The 19,554-nt window shown below is 37.6% G+C and overlaps 1 protein-coding gene across 3 annotated transcripts in view; it reads left to right on the forward strand.

Moving 5' to 3' along the window:
- SLC24A4 (solute carrier family 24 member 4) overlaps nucleotides 1-19,554 on the forward strand; it is a 76,835-nt gene that overhangs the window by 19,405 nt on the left and 37,876 nt on the right. The gene's annotated exons all lie outside the window — the stretch shown is intronic.

Below are 19,554 nucleotides of genomic sequence, written 5' to 3' on the forward strand. Positions count from 1 at the left end.
AAAATTAACTGCCAGCTCGATCTCATGCAATACATAATCAAATTATAGTTCTAATTCAGAAGAGCATTTAATCACATTGCTAATAAGTTCTGCTGAACTCAGAAATTTTGAACATTCTTCAACTCAAAGAAACAAAAAATAACTTCTGCTTTGGAATTGATGTTCTTGTAGAGGAGGGATAGACTTTCAAAAACTGTAAAATTCTACTACTGGAAAGAAATATTGCTTTTATGGTCAGAAACAAGGTTTAACTTTTAGTTACTACCTATTCCATGCGTATGTTGGACTACGCTCAACATTAACATACAGCAATGCTTTGAATCTTGAGCAGGATGGCACCATTCCTTTTGGTCTAAATTTACAACCTAATAGGCTTCCCAGGGAGGTGGTCAAGTCACCATCCCTGGATGTGTTTAAGCGCTGTTTGGATGTGGTGCTCAGGGATATGATTTAGCAGAAGGTTGTTAGAGTTAGGGTACTATGGTTAGGCTGCAGTTGGACTTGATGATCTTCAAGGTCTTTTCCAACCTGGGCAATTCTATGATTCTACTTCTATGAACTATTGATCACATCTCTACTATTTTTTCCTCACCTTGTCACCCCACAATTCAGGTAGCATATGCAGAACTGGTCAGCTGATGTTGTGCTGGCCTAGAAGCTGAATGAAATATATATTACATTAAAGCACCATTGCTTTTTATGTGACCTGCAACATTCTCATGCATAAGCACTTCACTTAATAGATCTGATGAAATGAATAATGTTAAGTAATTTGATCTTACAACACCTCTTCGCTCCCCAGAGGCAGAGAACTATTATTGGGCATGTTTTGCAGATCTGAGGTGCTGGAGAGAGCTCAGGAAATTTAGTACATAAGGGACTGAGTTCATGCATAAGTGGAAACAAGAAAAGTTCAAATTAAATGCAATGCAAAGGATTTTCACCATGAAGAGAGCCAGGCGTTGGCCCAAACTGCCCAGAAAGTTGTGCAGCTTCCATTCTTTGAGATTTCTCAAGCTCTGACTGTATAAATTCTCAGTAATCTGGTCTCATTTCCCAGCTCAACATTCTTAAGCAAGAGGCTGGACTTAAGACCTCCGAAGGTCCCTTTCAGCCTGAACTTTCCCACGGTCTTGTGATCCACAGAGCTGAATAAAAGAGAGAAGTGTAAAAATTTACATCAGAGTTCTGGCATGCACCATTGATGAGTATTGCCTGTGTTCATTTCAGTATCCTTGCCATTTGCAAACTTGAGGTTTCCCTGCAGCAAACTTTCCTCTGGTCAAAACCAGAAGCGATGTTGTTTTTTGCTAGAATATATTTTGGTAAGTCTGTAAGATTTTAACACATCTCTTGAATTCTTATTGTATTAAACATAAATAAGAATTACAGCTACCCGAAACATATGTGGTGCAAAATGGGCAGATAATAAACATTTGGATCTAATAAAAAGTAAATACAACTGTTGAAGGAGTTCACACCTTGTATTTGTTGTGGAACTTCCACTGGTATTTTCTCATTTATTTTCCTATTAAGCAAAAGTATTAAATAACTGTTTGTGAGAAAACTGAGTCATCTGCTAAAAGAGAAGAAATTGCGGAGTACATTTGGATCTAAAAAGCATTGTAATTGTGAACCAACAAACCCATTTCCAGATTCCTTGATACAGCATACCTACTGTACTTAGTTGTGAACTAGGCAAGATAATACCCGCTATTTGTTGCTACTACAGATTATTAGATGTGCTCCATTACGGTGTTAGAGGATCTAGCTGAAATTTTGTTCCCAGCTTAATATTATGCAGCAGCGTGCAGAATAAAGGGAGTATTTTTATTCTGAAAAGGAAAAAAACACAAGAGGAAAAATATTCTCCATGACAACGTGATGAAGTGCTGAATGCCAAACAGCAAAAAGTTTCTGGATGATGTAACAGGTAGGAGTGTAATTGATTTGAGTCCATTGTTGCTATTTTGAAGATGAGCTTGAAATTATGTTGTTCTGGGAGTAGTCTGGTATGAAATTGTCTTTTGATTCTAGATAGTGGCCTTCTCTGCTCGAAAAGACTGTCTTAGGGCCTAATTTGAAAAAGCATCTAGTTATTATTTAAGCTACTTTTTTTTTGTCACTGAGATGTACATTATTGGAGGAACCAATGAGGAGAGATGTGTTGCTGGACATTATTCTTAGAAGCAAGGAAGGACTAATTGGGAATGTGAAGGTTGGGGGCAGCCTTGGATTCAATGACCATAATACAGTGGAGTTCAGGTCCTTACATGCTTACATGGAAGAAACAAGGCAATAAGAAAGACTGCAGACCTGTACTTAGGAGTGCCAGCTTTGACTTCTTTGAACACCTACTTGGGGGTATCCCATTGGGTAGGTAAGGCATTGGAAAGTAAGGGGGCCCAAGAAAGTTGGTTGATATTCAAGCACCACTTTCAAGCTCAAGACTGCAAAGTATCAGGAGACCTGAATGAATGAGCAAGGAGCATGTAAAAAACTCAAATGGAATAACAAGTACGAATGTACTTCATGGAACATGATGAAAGAGTCTGGCCTTTTGTGAATAATGTTCTCTCTTGATGCTAAAATTCTCATTTTTGAAATGTTCTTCTGGATATAGAGAAGTTCACTTATGATATATGATATAGCCTTAGGCTTTATTTTCCTTACTGAAGTTATTCATATGTATATGTTTGATGGCAGAATCTGACTTTATATTAAAAATAAGATCTTTTAATATGTACTATTATTGTACCAGCCTGAGATATGCACCTGCGTATATGTAGGAGCTTTTTCAGTTCAGCTGTTTTCTTTGTTATTCACAGTATGGGTTCACAGCAGCATAAACTGTTTTATGGTACCGATACCTGGCTAATGCAGCTAGAATATCTGCCCACAAATGAAGAAAAGAATGGGGTTCTAATAACAAGTTTTCTCCTAACATCAAAAATAGTAGTGGGTAAACTGCAAGGCATTTTTTCTGAGATCTTTAAATGCTGAGAGTCACCAAGGTGTTTCATATGGGCCCACTTATATGAAAACCATTCCACTGCAGCTAGATGGACTGCTATGTTTAGCATTCCCAAGGACAGTCAGAGTTTTCTAGATCCATTTTTGCACATATTTGATGTTACTGTTAAACATTTAGATTCAGATGATAGTTAATTACAATGGGGATCATCATTTACACCACTTTTCTGTCAGTTTGTACTGCTTTTTGTTCAAGATTGTCCTTGATTTTATTTTGCGGTAAATTAGAAGGTATGTTTGACGAACTGGTATTTACTTTGTAATATGACTGGAATAATAATATGCATTATTCATTAGCACGAGTCTACAAGGATCTGATATTTTTTCTTTTTTTTCTTCTTTTTTTTTTTTTTTCCTAATTTTGCTTTGTATGTGGATGAATCACACGTGACACAGAAATTTCCAAGGCAAATTGAGTCTTACAGAAGAGGTGGAAGGTGCATGTCAGCTTACTTAATCAAAAGCTTAGACCTAATTAGTTTCTTGGGATACTGACAAGAGGTCACAGGTATTTTGCTCACTTAATTTTCTTGCGGAGAGAGTTGTTCCTTTGAAAAGGATTCCAAAATTGTCTGATGTTCTTTTACTTAATTTAATTGCAGGCAGCTGATGGTCTTCTGGCAATGCACACTTTGAACCTCGAAGAAAAAAATATAGGCATAGACTGGTCCTAAGGGAAACTGTAATGACGTATCTATGCATAAAAGAGAAATGAACAGGATAATGAAACAGCAAAATGAGTTTTCAGTCTCCAGTTGAGCATTGTGTATGTTTGTGACTAATGGTCATGCTTTTTTTTCCATTGAAACATACTCCTCTGTATTTCAGAAGAACCTGGCAGGTGGTGCCTTTTGGGTAATAGCTCTTCAAAATTAAACTCAGAAGAAAGGAAATGTCCTGCTTCCTTTAGGCTGTTTCAGCTTGAATGACAGCATTAATAGTTTGTTTTGAAAGAGTTATCCTACTGGACAAAAAGTGGTTTGTGTGCACAGGCATTTTGCATACAGATTTATGAAAGTGATGTGGCTTTATAGTTTCTTTTTTTGTAATGGCATTGCAATTACAAAAAAAAACCCAAAAAAACAAAAAACAAAACAAAACAAAAAAAACAAAAAACCACAATGCTTATTTAGAATTCTAAATAAAAGAAATGTCTGGCAGAATTTTAGTGGCAATTGAAATTTAGCAAGCCTGGGACTGTAAATAAAAGCCCACCTGCAAGTTGCTTGGCCATAATCCAAGCTTGTGACAATGACTTAGCAAGAATGAGATAATATTACTATTGAGTGCTTCGGAAAGGAGATGCATCCATCCTTTAGTATTAGTTTCACCTTTTCTTTTGTACACGTGTATAAATAAGGCAGCATATGGTGAGATGTGCCAGCTTTCTCATGAAAGTTGTCCTGTAATTGGTTTTCAAGAATGATCTTCTGTTTGAAGAATGGAGGACAGAGGATGAACATGGGTATGGTCCTTATGAATGTGTAGGAGCCAGGATCTGGCAGGATTAAATAAGAACTGTGTTCTAAATTTCAGCATTTTTCTATGATTAGATAGATGCTAGTTTGTTCTCTGCCTAGCCAGGAATGAAACACCTTACCAATAGCACAGGACAAAAAATAAGCATGAGCAGTGTTAAAAAAGAATTGATGTAGCTGAATTCACCAGTGCGTTGGGTTTTTTTGTGTATGTCTGTCAGGACAAGGGTCCAGCCTGGTGGAGTGGAAACTTCTGGGGCAGATTTTCTGCTAACCTACATTAGTTCCTACATTCTGTTAGATTTTGTGCAGTCCTTCTGCTGCTTGGGTGATTTGTGCTGTGCAATAGCTTTGCTCTTTCAGGAAAGGAAGTAAAAGGGAAATAGAACACTTAATAAAGCAATATGTAGGATGCCTGTGAACTAGGTACATGGACATTGTACGCCGTTCCAGATGTACTTTGCTGGGGCTGAATAGTTCGACAGATGATGAAATGGATGGATTTCTCTCTTAAACATGTCAGCCAGCTAAACATATAGCAGCTAGGTGCAAAAAAAAAAGAAGTGTGCTGTGTAGCCTCTGTAAGTTAAGCTGCATCAGTTTCATCTACTGATAGGGGCTTCACATGGGATTTTAGGAGTCTTGCTGCATTGTATCTTGATCTTTGCTTGTCCACCTTTTGTTTTCACATGGAGATTTCAAGTTTTCTGCTTCAAATATGTAACAATATCTAGAAAGATAGTGGCATGTTTATTTGCTTGATAGTCATCGTGTCCTAGGAAGTCATGGGATTTATCAGCAGCATATTTGTCAATTAAAACTGAGCTATCCATCTCATAACTCAAATTTGATGTGTCGCTTCTGCATCAATCCTTGTTCAGAAATCTTATTGGTTTGAATTATGTCTTCAAACAGTTCCAAATCAACTATAAAACGAAAAGCACCAAAGGTGTGTTGCAGTGATGAATTCTGCACTGGTTCACAGGAAAATTAGGTGAGCTAGTAGGTTCTGTCCATTTATAACTTTTATCAGTGGCAAGCCACACCAGGAGGTGCTGTTATACATGAGCAGTTCTGATTCCTAGCAAGTTAATGCTTTCTTGGGAGGATAAACTGCATATTAGAACTTCATTTTTTATTCAGGATTCTCTCAAGAGGAAATAGTAGAAGGATTAATGGACACATTTGGAGCCTTGGTCATATATTAGAAATTATTCTTGAAGTACAGCTACTAAGCTTAGATTTGTAAAGGAGTAGCTCTGCTAACATTGTGGTTTGACTACCTCATTTTTCATATAGTACAGTTGGTTTGAATACATGTTTTAAATTTGGCATTTATCAGCAATTAATATATATTATTTCTATTAGTGTTATTTTCATCTTCTAGATATAATGTTAGAGAATGTAACAGCAGATCTACCTTTGACCTTGCCTCAGATAGAGAGCACAGAGGTGTTAGAAAAGAGTGCATCAGATGCAGCCTAGTAATACTAATAACATCCTTTGTGGCTAGCAATTTTTTTCCAAGACTTGGTTTATTTCATTTGTATGTCCTTTCTCTGTTCTTTATCACTTTTTTTTCCTCATTTGTGCATTTATCTATTTATTTATTTATTTATTTTTGTGTGGGAGGAATGAATGAAACCAACTCAACTCTTTGAAGTCTCTTATTTTTTACATAGAGCTAGAAGCCGTTCTTAGGCTGTCAATATGCCCACTTTTCAGCTAGAGATAATTATTCTGTTTTATATAACATTTGCAGTTGGAATCTAAGGTAATTGGCATGTTAGAAATGTTTAAGTTGGATATTTTGCTTTGAAAACATTCAAAGTAGAGTCTTGATGGATCTCCATTCTTTTACTACTGAGTATTCTCTTTTGCACTGTCCTTTTGTTAGAGCTTCTGGCTTCTTAATTGCTTTTTTTGTATGGAGTAGAAGCTGTTCATCTCAGTGCCTGTTGTAACCAGAGTTTCCTTAAAATATCTGGTTTTGTGACCTTTTAAAAGATGTGAATAGAAGGAAGGAATTAAATGTGAAGCTGAGAGATGAAGTGGCAGCAGATAAACAGGTTGGTTAATTACTCAAAAGTAGGCATATATATGATCTTGATGCTCAGGCTTGGGTTGGCAGACCTACGCTTGAATAAATTGCCAGATGGAACTTCAACACCTCTGGACAGGGAAGTCAAAGTAGAATAGGACAGATCCAGTCATTCAGCTCCATTATTCAGTGTGGTTGAAGCTTGCCTCAGCTCCACCTGCATAAAAAGCTGTATTGTTTTCACTGCAGCAGTTCAGTCATTCTTTTTGCTAGTGGAAAGGCAGAAGCTAACTGAGTCAAATACAGTGTCAGAGTTCATGGAGCTTGACACTTCAAGATATGAAATGAAGCCTTGTCCAATATTTTCTCCAAAGTCACAATGGCTATTTTGCATGTATTTACATTACGGTGTGTTTATTTTCATTGTTGAATTTCTACTTAAGAAATGGGCAACATTTGGAGACCATTTTGTTTATCATCACTGAAGTCTGCAACATTTCCAGCAGAGTTACAGATATAATATGCACACATAAGTGTAAATATAGACACATATATCAAAAGGAGAAAAACACATCTAATTCATGTCTGTTTGATATTGTTAGCTTAGCTTTTATGGATTGAAGTAATATCAAGTGCAACTAACAAATATCTAAATGATTCAGACCTCCTACTTCTCAGATGTCTTGAAATTATATTCTTTATTCTTACTTACAAGGAAAATAGTTTTTTCTCCTTTCTGACTACATCATCATTAATAATTATACTGATGATGATGATAAAAAGTTAAGCTTGCTGTTTTATGTAGATACTATTATTTAATGAATCTTTAGTTGTAAAACTTCTTTGTATCTCAGTCACCCAGTCATCAGACGAGACAGAATAGTGAAGGCAGATGATCTGTAGTGGTTTATTCAAGGTCATGTATCAGAGTACTGCCAGAGTTGAAAATAGAATAGTAGTTGAACTGTTATAGTTTATTAATTAATGCTGTTAAAATGTCAGCCAAAAAGTAAGTTAGATATTGGCAGAGAAAAGATTCTTAAATCTAAAAAAAAAAATAAAAATGTTGAATTGGGCTAAAATGTGCAGTGATTTTTTTATAAGGGGAAAGCTACCATGAAAATTATTGGGATTAAGTTTGTTTACTGACTTTTAAGAAGTCTATGTTGCAAATTATTGAAGTCTTATATGAAGAAATTATTGAAGATCACCTGCACTGCACCTTAACTGCAAGTTGTTCTTGACAGAGGGCTCTTTATGTGATACTTGTTTGTGGATTCTTTGATGGGAATTATATTTGGACCCTTTTGGGTAAAACATTCAGAACATCTATGGCTCACACCTAATGAATTATGTGAGCCAACTGCCATTTGTTTACATGTCCAACTCTTTAGACAGGTCACCTGGACCATTTGTGATCTGTCTGTACACTTCCTCTCATACTACAGTCTCTAGCTCTATTTTTTCCCTGGTCTTGTCTTCCTTGGTGTTAGGCTCTTAAAAAAAATCGGGATTTCCTTCATCTTTGCTCATATTGTGTCCCTGGATAACTTCTTATTTTTCTTTTGGCATAATCCATGTTTCTTCCTTCTGTTGCCTTCTTTATAACATCTTTGGCTCTGCTCTTGATAGGTTCAGTCATATCTTGTCTGATGGTAATTTTCAAATCTATTCCTGCTATTGACACATTCTTCCCTTCTCCTCAGATCTTGAACCATCAGACATTTCTTCCTGGATGCCCTCATGGCTCATTAGCACATCTCTGTGTGTTTAGTCAAAATAGTGCATCATTTTGCCTCTCAGCAGTTATTCCCTACTGTGAATGTTTTGTGTAATTTCACACTCCTTATTTTTGTAGTTCTTTCTGTATGTTCTGTACTCGTTTCATTCCTCTATTAGCTTTTTTTGTTTTCATAAAAAATCTGATTTCTTCCCTGTTACAAGCTATTTTTTTCATTGAAACTGGTTACTCCCATAGGTCCTTCTTCTTTCTGATGTAGTGTTATTAATGATTTTTTCTTGTTTTAAAACATCAGCTCTTCTATTTAGCTGTATTGTTATGTGTATACAAATACCACCTATGTAGTAATTAATTTTATGAGTGCTATGGGGTAATCTTCAGCTTCTCCTGGCAGGGCCTACCATAATGATAGGATGACTTTTGTGTACATTAATTCACAGCTGTACCTAATTTGATTTCAATTATAAGTGATTGCAAATTTAGGCTATTACTTCATTTTTAACCCATACAGGCCTGTGATCTCACCTTAATGTCTCTGAGATGTCATCATAGTTGCACTTAAAGGCTTCCTAGAAGTGCAGCTACTGTTTAAACCAAATGCATAAAAAATGGCCTTGTCAAATTTTCTCCACACAGTTCCTTCCTGTAATAATCTGTTCCTTGACAAAGAGCTCTGCCAGGTGGTTGTATCTCTGATTCCTCATTGGATTTATTGGGAAGACAGGTGGAATATTTTCTTTAAAAGGACATTACGTTTTAGTTTGTCCAGATCTTGTTGTGAAAGTTGTTTAGAGGAAAGTCTGACTTTGAAAAGTGTGTGTGCATGTATTTTTTCTCGGTTGTCCCATATCTAGATAACTTTTAATACTGCTTTTTCACTGAAGGTGAATGTTCTGATGCTTTATATGACTTTATTGGGAGGGAAATAACTTATCTCGTGATTGCTTGTGTCAGTTATTCATGAGTACGCTGTTCCCTCCTTAAATGTTAATTTTAGACAGTTACCACCCCCTTCCCAGCTTCTTCCAGCTGCCATCACCACCTCCTCAGCCTGCTGGCACGGCACTGCTGCCCTTTCATCGGAAGCAGCTCTAGCCTTTGGTTTTCAAACAAATTGCCTCCCACTTGATATAGCGACAGAGAAGCCCCATGGACAGTTTACATCATCATTCTTTGGCTGCAGCCCTCTTTGTCATTACTAGGTGTTGCTGATAGCTGTCAGGATCTACAGTCATTACTGTATGTGTCAGAATCTATCTTTTCCTTATGTTTTAAAATGTGATTTGTCTCATCTGAAGCCAGGGCTTATCTTGGGATATTACCAGTGTATGGTACCGTATATGACTGGTATTCTCTAACACTTGGACATTATCATTGATTCCTTAAGGATTTATATTCAGACTGCTTTCTACAGGAATTTTTAGGTGTGCCTTCTCTTTTGGCATAACATTTTTAAGAGACTACCTAAGTAATTTGGAGTGTGTCTACCAGGGGGTTATTTTTAGTTCACCTTACAGCTATGTGGAGCACAGTGATCACAATACCAAGATTACAAACCAGAATGAAGAACCTTGTCTGACATAGGTCTCAATGGCACCTGCACTAAACTGTGCCTATGTGCTTATCTCTGCTTTATTTTGACTGTGTTGTTTTCATAATAGCAACATGAACTGGAATTCTGTTAACCTTACTTGCAGTGATCCCCTACAAAAGGTCACCAGTGCCATCGATCATATACAGTGGCTGTATTAATAACCAGTGTCTGTGGTTTTATTTTGGCTACCACTGATGGTTCTTTGTGATTCTTCAGTGAAAATAGTTCTGTAATTTACTACTACAGTGTTTTTTTGCTGTTTAGTAACAGCTTGAGTTGTCTTCAAGTAAAATCATCTTCAAAGGTAACTTTTTTTTTTGGTTCTTTTTAAGATAAGATCTTGATGTGTTTCATCTGCGTTCTTAAATCAGTGTCTGACTCCAAAGAGAGTCTCTTTAAAGTGGGTCTGGTATTATATACTAACTTCTATAACTGATGATTTGTGAATTCCTCAGTGGAAATAAGTGAAAATAGTTAGGTCTGTCAGGTTGCTTCATTTGTCAGCTACATTCATCCAAGTTGCAGAGGGAAAGTAGGAATAGAATAGAGTGGAATAGAATAGACAAAACATAATGATTCAGTTGGAAGGACTTTCAGAGACCAGGTAGTTGAACTGCTTGACCTTTTCAGGGCTAACAAGAAGTTAAAGCATCTTAATGAGAGCATTGTTCAAATGGCTCTTGGACAATGGTCATATGCAAGCAGTATGAGGACTCTTCTTGTGTGTAGTCTTCCTTTCTGCTGTGAATCAGACTGGTGTTATGTGACACAGAAGCACTGTAAGCTAAATAAATAGATTTTAGTAATCTAAAATGAGCGTATCGGTAACTTCTGAAATGCTCAGTAAGGCTACCTGGGCAGGTGAGATATGGCAGATCAGATCACACACACACTTGATCTGCTTTTATTCCATCAGCTAAAGACAAATAATGTTTGTGGTGAGGCTCTTTTGTTTTTGAGAACTTACTGCATTGGTCCACATTTCTTATTTTTGTCACTGTCCTGATCTCTCACATTTGTGTTACTGCAGCATTTTTCTATCAGATTTCTTACTAAGATTCTGGCTCTGTTTCCTGGCACAGGAGCAGGAATACCAGCAGCTACCTTAGTTCTACTTGGCCTGATTGTGGATTTTTTTTTTTGCCTAACAGTTAGAGGGAAACATATACATATATATTGAGAAAACATTGATTTAGTCTATGTATTTCTAATATAAATTGTAAAGTTGGGCTTTCCAATTTGATCCTTCTAAAAAAGTGGTAGGAGAGAAGAAATAGTTTCTGAACCACCTGGCTCAACATGACAAAGATGATATGACCTTATTTTAAGAGAGAAGAGTGATATAGTGTTATTCCTTATGTTATTCCTTATTATGGGCAGGCATTTAAGCATTGTGTGTTTTGTAGCTGGTTGATGATGTAAAGGCTTTTGTTGGTGTGGCCTGTATTCTGACATGAGAATTTCTGTGACTGTTGAGCTAAAGGATATGAACAGAGGGGTAATGCAGCTACTAATCTTGTGTGTTTAGAAAGTGCAAACTCTGCAAATTTGTGATGTTTGCTTAAAGGTGGGACTTTTGTGGCATTCTTATATTTTTTCTTCCCCCACATTTTTGGATTTGGGCCTTTTTCCACAAACAAAAAGACTAGGAACAAATTTTTGGTTTTAAATGAAAGCTGAGATTCTTACATAAGTACCTAATTCCAGGGCCTGGCTTTGGGAAAAGTAAAGAAAAACAAAACAAGTATCATATGGTTTACAACAAAGTAATAAGAATTGGCTACACCGCATAAGCAGCGCTCACAGGAAGAAACTGTTGTGCTTGCATTTGTTCCTTCTCAATTGAGGGAAAAGACCTCAGTTCTGGCAAAAGACCTCTTGGGTCTGCTGATTTCTTCCTTTTCAGCATTGTCTGCCTGTAATCTGTTCACTTGTCAAGTAACCTTTCACTTTTTTAGCTATCAGTAGGTCAAATTTTAATTGTGGTCTGTCCTTGATCAAGATAAATTTTGCCTGTCGTTTAGCAGTTTTGCTGTTGTCACTTCTATTGGTATACCAGGCAGGAACTAGCTTCATATCATAGATATCTAACATAAGATATAGTGTTATTGGAGGTCTCTCTTCAGCAAGTGTAAGAAACTAGCAGCACGTTATTTCATTCACTGAAGAAGACAAGAAAGAAAGAACTTGATTGTATAGAGAAATAATTTTAAGATGCATTTGCAAGCAGAAACATTCAGTGTCAGCGTATTTCTAAGGAAAATTGTTATTTCCTTGTACTCCATCTATATCCATTCATAAATGGAATCATCTTCATGTTAAATCTATTAAATCTATCTAAAGATTTCTTTTTAACTTTGAAAGGCAGTTTTGACCCCATTGTTATGTGGAATCAATGTAATAATCTTAGGGTTAAAATGGATGACATCTGCTATATGGAGCTCATCAGATGTTAAAAGAGAAAGAAGACTTCAACTTTGTTCATATCCACTTAACTGGTCTTTCTTACTTGCACATTAAAGCAGCACAGAAGTGAGATTCTTCCAGCTATGAAATTCTGCTATGTAGAAAAATCTGTCAAAGACTATTTCTTTGTTGCTTGTTCCTTGCACGCCTGCTGAAAGAGTTGTTTTGGGAACAGGGCAGAAGTTGGTGCTCTGCTCTGACTGCCAAACTTCTCATTAAGGCATAATGCAACAATATATATAAAAACAGCTCTAGTTTGTATTCAGTAGCAAAACCAGGGAGCTATAGCCCATCTTTTGTAAAATCTTCATTCTTTTGTGCAAAATGTATCTTCATTTCAACCAGGATTGCTAGATTGTTACATCTTTGGAAAAGATTTTGGTTAAGTGCCCTAGCTTATTTGGTTGACTTTCAGAGCCATGCGGTATTAAAGCCAAGCTATCATTTTCTGTGGTTATTCAACTTACTAGTAGATTTTTAGTGAAGTCCCCGTGTAGATGTCATTGACATTGCAGACATCACAGGCTCTCCTTGAGAGCAGACTTCTGACTGTTTTGCACAGAGGTGAGCAGAGTAGGTTGCACCAGAACGCAAGTGACGTTTGACACTCCTGCTTGTTTTCAGCTGAAAAACAGAGGAAAATACTGATTAAAAAACAGGAGTTTTTAATAGAGACAGAAATCTGTAGTTGATTAACAGAACAAACACTAGTTAGTGCCATTTAAACCTTTCTACATTATTCCACAATGATTATTAAGTCCTGAATGGAGGATTAACCAAATTATTCCCCCTAAGCTGAAAACTGATATGGCCAATGAAACAGCACCAGTGTTGGACCCTGCTCCTGTTTGAACTGCCTTGGCATCTTTGACCCAACAGTGTACTGCTGACAGTGCTGAGGCAGCATGAGACAGTAAGTAAAAAAGAAAAAGCTGAAAGGTGCATTAGTATCCTGGTTTGTACAATGAAAAGAATGGGAAAGAGGTGAATGGTGGCTGTTTGGTGTCCTTGGCACGGGTTTTGAAGAAAACGTGTATGCTTAGTAAAACCACTACTGTAATCACAGTTGACAACAACTAACTTGAGAAATTCTGTGATCTGTTCCTAAGGCCAACAGCTTATTTCACATAGGCACAAAGCCCAATATGCATGTATTGTTGCACTCTGATGTGTCGGTGCATCCCTGTGTTGCTGTACTTGTGCATCTATGTGTCATCCTGCTCCCATGTGTCGATGATGACTCCTCTGCGATTTTCCCTTTATTGGCAGATAATGGTTAATGTATTTTGGTTTGATCCTTTGACATTGCCTTAATGAGTGCAAAGGATTCACTTTTTTGTGGAAGAGAAAATAAATTAAATACAAGTCCAGGGTTTAATAAAGCGTTAATGATACTTTTGATTGTAGCTAATCCAATCCTGTGTAGAAATTTTCTTAGTTTTCATACTGATGGAGGGAGAGCTTTGATGGATATTTCATCAGTACCATCCTCTTACAATACGAATATTAAATGGATTTAATAGTTTGGAGTTGAGTCAGTTATTTGCTCCATAAGCTGCACAGATAATTGCATTTGGCAGCCTTCTTTTAGTTGAGCAATGCAAATTGAATTACTATACCACAGAGATAAAATTTGCTCATGATTTCTACTGCTTGTAAGGTGAGGACTACGGAGGAGGATTCTTATTGTGCCTCCTGCCATATGGTGCTTTTGCCTGGAAATAGAAAGTTTGATCTTTGGCTTCACTCAGCCTTACACTGATTATGCACAAATGGCTCTCTAAGAAGTTGGGTGGTATTTCATGTACTTTTTGTTTTACTTTGCTCATAGGTAGTATAACCCGTGAAAACAGTTGACTAAAGGACTTATCTGTAAAGGAATTTTCTGCAGAATGTTTCAAGCAGATGAGTGCATTTCTTTGAGTAGTCCAATCCTGCTTTGCTTTGACACTGGTGCCTGGATTATTATCCCACAGAATCTGAGCTGAGTATTTGAGGGAAAATCCACACGCCATTCTGCCACCGAGAACTAGAAACAGCTGTCTAATAGGAATGGAAGCTTAAAGCTTAGTAAGTCTTATTTTTTTTCCGGATGGCACCCAGGATTATCACTGAGTTGTGGTGGTGGGTTGTTTTTTGTTTTTTTTTTAATGCATTTTTGTGTGTGTGTGTTTGCTTTTTTTGTGTGTGGGGGGGGGGCATTATAAGATTTTAAATGAAATAGTTTTCATGTATGAAAGGACTTGCTGAATGTGCTGTTTTTCTTCACTGGGCACTTCAGAGCTAATGGCGTGTCAGCTTCTGCAGTTGGAAAGGGTTGTTTTTAAGTTTGATTTCTGTGTGATATTTTTAATGAATTTAGGCTGTCTGTAATCCTGTAAAATTATTAAGATTTACTGTGCCTTGTACTTTGGGAAGTAGTGTTAAAAGGGAAGACTTTTGTATGACATGTTTTATATATACATACACTAATTTCAGCATGAGATTATGATCTTAAGGTTTCAACTGTTAACAATGAAATGCTTAAATGAAGGAAGTCAGAACATTTCTGTGAACAAAAGTGACCCTGCTCCTTTCTAAATTGCACAGTTGCTGTCAGAGTACTGAAAGTATGTTGTTACACAAAAAGATCAGATGAGTGGATTATGACATTCCTCAGGACCAACATGCTTATTGGGCTACTGTGAGCTCACCACAGTCATTTCTGAGATTGTGACTGCTCTAGCATCTGAGCTAATACATGAAATGGGAGAAGGGGATGACTGTCTTGACATCTTGACAGTGGAAAAGAGAACATGAGAAGAGTTTCTTCCATTGGTTCAGGATGATGACCAGTTTCCAGAAAAAATTGTCCCAGTGTGTTGATTTTGAAGAACTGTGTGGGCTAAAACCACGAATGTTTTGAAAGCAAGGGTGATTCTAAGGCATACTTACCCAATTCAGAGCAACTCAGCTGACACAGGGGCTCTGTATTGTGTGGGGATGGTAGGAGTGATGTTTTCATGGCTTTCACTCAGATCTTGAAATGGATTATGTTGATGTGGAATTACGAATTAGTACAAGTTACAGCATTAAGGAGTCTGTTGCAGTTTCAACTTTTGGTGCACAGACTGTTGACATTTTAGTACTGATGCCTGGTAACGATGCATGCATTTTCATGAGAGGCATCCAAAGAAGCTCATTTCTGCACACAGTGAAAGTAGGTGTTCCACAGTTGAAGCACAAATACACGTACTTGAATGCAACACCAAGCCTGAGGAAGATGAGGAAATTGCACATAAATATAAATACACTCAGTGCAGAGTTGACTAATGCTGCTTAGAGTGCTTGAACAAATGGCACTGAATTGAAATATTCAATCTGGCTTATGAACATGATCGTAGAGGGACATAATGTGGAAGTATTTAATTCTGCTTTTTGCCCATCCTTACTCTCCTTGCACTTGTGCCCTGGCTGAGTCCAGTGGTGGGCACCCACTGAAAGCCAGGAGTGGATATCACAGCTTGTATATGTAATGTGTCCTGATGTGCACCCAGGGCAGAGGAGGATCAAGGTGTAGGTATTACAGAATTACAATCAAATCCCAACTTGGAGGAACCCCACAACAATCACTGGGACTCACTCCACGTGGGACCACCCGAAATCAAATGATGTTTCTGAGAGCATTGTCCAAATGTTTCTTGAACTCAGTATTGCACAAATTCCTTTGAACGTAAACTGGTATAGATTAGCAGAAAATATTCCTCAAGAACTTTCACGAGGAAAAGATTTGTATGTTATTTGCCTGATCACCTTCATTGCAAAGGCAGAAGGGAGCCAGTTCATTGTGTAGTTTCAAACAGCTACAGCTCCTTTCTTCCTATGAGAAGGAATTAAAGAGGTGTAACATGCTTGAATGTCTTGCAGGTATTAGGAGTCAGCATGTTTGTTGCCTGTGTGAGTAAATCAAGAGCTGATAAGGTGAAGACATCACGTGTCAAGGCGGGTTATAAAACCACAGATCCACGTGGTTGTTGAGATGTTCTGTCAGGCTTAGGAGATTTTGAAATTTAACTTCATTGGCAGACTGCCCCACACGGTATGGACAGGGCATATGGGAACAATGCTCTGTTGGAACCCAGAAGTAATCTGATAACAGCCTAAGCACGAGCCAGTGTCACTGGTATGCCGGGGTTACCCCTGTCTGCTGCAGATCAGATCTTCATTCCAGAGCCATGCAGATAGCTTAAGCTCTGCGGCTTCTGTGATGTGCTGTTTTGGAGCATGCTATTTGTATACTTGTGTTAGCTCCTTAGCCGCAGGCAGCTCAGACAGAGCTTTCCATCAAAGGTGAGTTATCCTTTCTGTCGTGTCATAATCAAGATGTTTTTAATATTTTCAACATTTGAATAAAAGGTGGCAATGTCACTGCCTCAAATTCGTGGTTTGAGAAGCTTTCCTTGCGTCCCTACTCATGTCATATTTGGAGAGAGGGAGCAATCTGCAGAACGATCACAGTTTCAGTTTAGATTTGGCTTTCTTGTGCCCTCCCTTCCCCCTCAGTAAATCTGTGCTTGATAAGTTGAGCTGCAGGAGTCATGGGTTTGCAACAGTACCAGCAGGATAAATATTTCTGTATTTCTAGTTAATTTAAAGATGATTGGTGTATGTTCTTCTCCTTTTTTGGCAAAGGTTAGCCCTGTTAGATGTACTGCTCTTCATTTCAGCTCCTCTTCCCATCTGTTCTGTCTCTTTTCAGTGGAAACTGAGGGGATGTAGCTCCCACTCAGGCTGCCAGATCGCCACGTCTCCCATACATGAGAAAATATCTCTGCTGAGGTAGAGCAGTGCCCTCCTGCCTGTACCCATCGTATTGTAAGGTGTGGGCAGAGCAGAAACACAGTAATGATATATCCCCTTTGTTAGCTTGTACAGATGAGAGAATACCACTGCCCTTTGCTTAAGTGATACTCAGGCCTAAGGGAGTCCAGACAGACTTTTCCTGATCAATCAGAGCAGTGGATAAGAAAAACAGATCTGTGCTTAAAATATTTTAAGTACAATACAGTGAGTAAATAAAGAAAAACACAGAATTTATAGATGACGATTATTCAAAATTTACAATTATCTGGGTAATAAAACCATGAAGAAAGCAAATGCACTAAAAAGCTGCAGACTTTACTTTGGAAATCACTGGCAGGTGGCCATTTCATTTAGGAAGAAATCTTATTTAGCAGAGTCCAGAAAATTGTCTGATGTCCCTGATTACTAAAGATTTTGTAGTATCTATATATTAGAAGAATTGCATTATATGAGTTCTGTTTAGAGGGAAGTATTAACATTAGAGAGAAGCTGCCTTTCTGCTTATTCACGTGAAAGTACTTCTCTGAGCCAAGGAGGTATTTAGTTCAAGTGGTTATTTATTAGAAATACAGCATCATCTTACTCTACATACGAAGCACGTTGGTTTGCAAGGAAGCTGGTTTGCTTTTCCTTGGCATTGGAAGCCTTGGCTCATTTCCCTCTTCTTTATTTTGCTATCTTCTGGTCTTCTGACTTCCTATTTAGTATCAACTTTGCATAAGTGAAGTTGCATTAGAAAGATACTGTTACTGTTTCTTATTAATGTTTCTTGAGATACTGCTTCATATTGGTTCTGTGAAATATTCTACAGCCAAGGGAAAGAAATTGCCAGCTGGGTAATGGCTCCCATGATGACACGTTAGTTTTGCCAAATCATGCAACAGGGGCATGCTCCCTCTGGGTGGCAGTAGGAGAAATGATGTTTCTTGCACAGGTACTTGTCATGGTGGGTGCAAATCTTTACAAGCCTTCTCATGTGGAAGGATGTACGCCGTATTGTAGTGACACTTCAGCAATGCTGAAGACCCAGGCCTTGGCTCTTATCTCTGCTGTCCTGGGCCACTCCTGGAATACTTGAACTCCTGCAACCCTGTTTTTAGTGGAAGTGATGAAGGACAAATGGAGAGTGTAATAAGGAAGGTAGTCATTCAAATACGTGGTTTGTATGCTCCCACGTTATTCATGGTATTTTAGCCAGTATTGCAGGAAGGACCATATTGTATAGGAGGATGACAGCAGCTGTAGCACTCTTTTCTCCTGGAGAAGAGGGCTCCTTTATGCCTTTATAGTTATTAATCATTTTAATTAATATTAATCTTTAATAGCCAGAGTTTTCTTTAAAACCATATGCTTTGAGTGCTGATTATTTTTTTCCCATTCTGTATTTCATATGGTAGCAAATAACTCCTCTGAGAAATTTGGCTTTTGCCAGCTAATGAGGCTGATGAGAAGTTCTTGTATTTTATGACTTTCCAGTACTGCTCCAAAAGGATATTCCGTATTCCTCCATAATTGCCACATGGAGGGAATGATATTACTGAATTTTACTAAATTGCATATAAGTAAGAAAAGTACAGTATATAATTGGAGTAGTGTGTGTGTGTATATATATATATGCGTAATAGTAATACATTACTACAGGAAGGCCGCTTGACTGTTAAACTTATATGAGGTTCTTCCAGTATCCTAAAATACTCATCTGTAGATAGAATCACTGTAGATTGCTGCATCTTGACCAACAGCTTGTGGGTTTTTCTAATGTTCATTGTGCTGTTAAGCAAACCATAGTGGTTTTCAAGTAGTAGATTGAAGAATTCAGGGAGATTTCAGAAAATGGTAAATTGGACTTTTGGAAGGAAGGTAAGATTTTTGTATATGAGGTTTTAAAAACCACCTGTTGCCAAAATATTAATTCCAAGTTAATGTGTTTGTTGTAGTGGACACCAAGTGAAAAAACAAGCTATGAAATCTTGACCTTTGCATGCCAACAGGGTTCAGGTCTTTATGACTCTAAGCAAGAAGCATGTGAATATATGTGGTACAGATGAGGCCTTTTTGTATTTATAAATAACTCAGACACTTCGGAATTGAAAAGTAATTCTAGTCCAAAACTAGAGTGTCCTCTCAATGCAGCTAAGAATTTCTAGTGTGTTTTGTGATTGCAGGTAACTCAGTTCATTTTTCATCCTTTTGCCTCTGTGTTTAACATAAATTCTTCAGTTGAACTGTACACAACCTCAGTGCCACACAAAATTAATCCCAGAACTCGTGACTTTGCACATTCCTATGGTCCACCCATTGCTTCTGATTCATCTCTTCCTTTGCTAGATGTTGATAGTGGACTTAAAGGGAAGATTCT

This window comes from Coturnix japonica, chromosome 5, assembly GCF_001577835.2.
Source record: "Coturnix japonica isolate 7356 chromosome 5, Coturnix japonica 2.1, whole genome shotgun sequence".
Taxonomy (NCBI): Eukaryota; Metazoa; Chordata; class Aves; order Galliformes; family Phasianidae; genus Coturnix; species Coturnix japonica.